At 54.3% G+C, this 2,500-nt stretch overlaps 2 non-coding genes across 2 annotated transcripts in view; both read left to right on the top strand.

Moving 5' to 3' along the window:
- Positions 1–399: 399 nt before the first annotated feature.
- On the top strand, positions 400–2,210 carry LOC146144562 (small subunit ribosomal RNA). Its single transcript, XR_014500820.1, has one exon. It is a non-coding gene; the product is annotated as a small subunit ribosomal RNA (ribosomal RNA).
- Positions 2,211–2,457: 247 nt separating this feature from the next.
- LOC146144561 (5.8S ribosomal RNA) overlaps positions 2,458–2,500 on the top strand; it is a 154-nt gene continuing 111 nt past the window's right edge. The window contains exon 1 of the ribosomal RNA XR_014499005.1: positions 2,458–2,500. This exon is cut by the window's right edge and continues 111 nt beyond it. This is a non-coding gene — a ribosomal RNA (5.8S ribosomal RNA).

The following is a 2,500-nucleotide window of genomic DNA, read 5'->3' as shown; positions in this document are numbered from 1 at the left end:
AAGACCCCAGGGACAACACTCATCTTTGCTATACTTGTGGGAGCTGACAAGCTTCGACAAGTAAAGAATCGGTGAAAAGGCGATTGGCTCGCTGGGCAGATGTTGCTGCTGCGCGAAGAGCCGAGTGTCAGTTTGTCGGGTTCTGAGCGGTCGCTTCGGCGAAGTTGTCTGGCGTGCGTTGCGCTCGCGCCGGTGTTGGCGACGTGGCGGTCGAAAGGCCTGCCGACGAAGTCTTACTCCGGCGGGTGCGACGGGCGGTGACGGTTTTCTGAGTTCGGGCAGCCGAGCAAAGAACGAAATTTTAACGGAGAGAAGCCTTCGGGTTTCGCATCGACCGAGCGACGGCGCCGCATCAGCGGCGCCTCCTTCGTCGGCCTTTCGGGGCTACGCTAAAGTAGCTACCTGGTTGATCCTGCCAGTAGTCATATGCTTGTCTCAAAGATTAAGCCATGCAAGTCTAAGTACGAGCTCTCGTACAGTGAAACTGCGAATGGCTCATTAAATCAGTTATGGTTCATTTGATCGTACGTTTTACGTGGTTAACTGTGGAAATGCTAGAGCTAATACATGCGTGAAGCGCCGACCTCGCGGGAGGCGTGCTTTTATCAGACCAAAAACCGACCGGGCTTCGGCCCGCAACCTTTGGTGACTCTGGATAACTTTGCGGATCGCACGGTCTCGCACCGGCGACGGATCATTCAAGTGTCTGCCCTATCAACTTTCGTCGGTACGGTACTGGCCTACCGAGGTTCTTACGGGTAACGGAGAATCAGGGTTCGATTCCGGAGAGGGAGCCTGAGAAACGGCTACCACATCCAAGGAAGGCAGCAGGCGCGCAAATTACCCATTCCCGACGCGGGGAGGTAGTGACGAAAAATAACAATACAGGACTCTAAACGAGGCCCTGTAATTGGAATGAGTACACTTTAAAACCTTTAACGAGTATCCATTGGAGGGCAAGTCTGGTGCCAGCAGCCGCGGTAATTCCAGCTCCAAAAGTGTATATTTAAGTTGTTGCGGTTAAAAAGCTCGTAGTTGGATTTTGGGCGCAGGCGGCCGGTCCGTCGCAAGGCGTGTACTGGCCGTCCTGGCCTCACCTCCGGTTCTCCGCCGGTGCCCTTGACTGAGTGTCGGCGGCGGCCGGAACGTTTACTTTGAAAAAATTAGAGTGTTCAAAGCAGGCGATTCGCCTGAATAATGGTGCATGGAATAATGGAATAGGACCTCGGTTCTATTTTGTTGGTTTTCGGAGCGCGAGGTAATGATTAAGAGGGACAGACGGGGGCATTCGTACTGTGCCGTTAGAGGTGAAATTCTTGGATCGGCGCAAGACGAACGACTGCGAAAGCATTTGCCAAGAATGTTTTCTTTAATCAAGAGCGAAAGTCAGAGGTTCGAAGACGATCAGATACCGTCCTAGTTCTGACTATAAACGATGCCAACTAGCGATCGGGGGGCGTTAGTTTTACGACCTCTCCGGCAGCTTGCGGGAAACCAAAGTCTTTGGGTTCCGGGGGAAGTATGGTTGCAAAGCTGAAACTTAAAGGAATTGACGGAAGGGCACCACCAGGAGTGGAGCCTGCGGCTTAATTTGACTCAACACGGGAAATCTCACCCGGCCCGGACACATTGAGGATTGACAGATTGAGAGCTCTTTCTTGATTCTGTGGGTGGTGGTGCATGGCCGTTCTTAGTTGGTGGAGCGATTTGTCTGGTTAATTCCGATAACGAACGAGACTCTGGCTTGCTAACTAGTTACGCGACCCAATCGGTCGGCGTCTAACTTCTTAGAGGGACTAGTGGCGTTTAGCCACACGAGATTGAGCAATAACAGGTCTGTGATGCCCTTAGATGTTCGGGGCCGCACGCGCGCTACACTGACCGGATCAGCATGTGCTCGCCTTGGCCGACAGGTCTGGGTAACCCGCTGAACCCCGGTCGTGCTAGGGATAGGGAATTGCAATTATTTCCCTTGAACGAGGAATTCCCAGTAAGCGCGAGTCATTAGCTCGCGTTGATTACGTCCCTGCCCTTTGTACACACCGCCCGTCGCTACTACCGATTGAATGGTTTAGTGAGGTCCTCCGATTGGACCTGGCGCGGCCGGCAACGGTCGAGCCGGCGTCCGAGAAGACGATCTAACTTGATCATTTAGAGGAAGTAAAAGTCGTAACAAGGTTTCCGTAGGTGAACCTGCGGAAGGATCATTAACGGTCTCGCAAACGCTTCGGCGAACGCGAAACTCGGACAAGCGAGAGAAAAAGTCTTTGCTACCCGGCGCCCGACCCGCGAGGAGCGGCGCGCCGGCCGGCGATTCGGTCACCCGGTAATGTTTGCGCGTCGAGTGCCGCGGTGCCGCGCGCTCCGGCTTCAAGCGTCGGCCTGGCCGACCGCTCGGCGCGGTCTATTTTGTCACCCTATAGTGCGAGGCACTGTGCGAGCGAAACAATCGTGGATGGCTCTTGGCGGTGGATCACTCGGCTCGTGAGTCGATGAAGGA

Source organism: Ascidiella aspersa, chromosome 5 (genome assembly GCF_963924565.1).
Source record: "Ascidiella aspersa chromosome 5, kaAscAspe10.2, whole genome shotgun sequence".
Taxonomy (NCBI): Eukaryota; Metazoa; Chordata; class Ascidiacea; order Phlebobranchia; family Ascidiidae; genus Ascidiella; species Ascidiella aspersa.
Note: the sequence above shows the minus strand (reverse complement) of the source record. Positions and strands in the feature narration are given on the sequence as shown.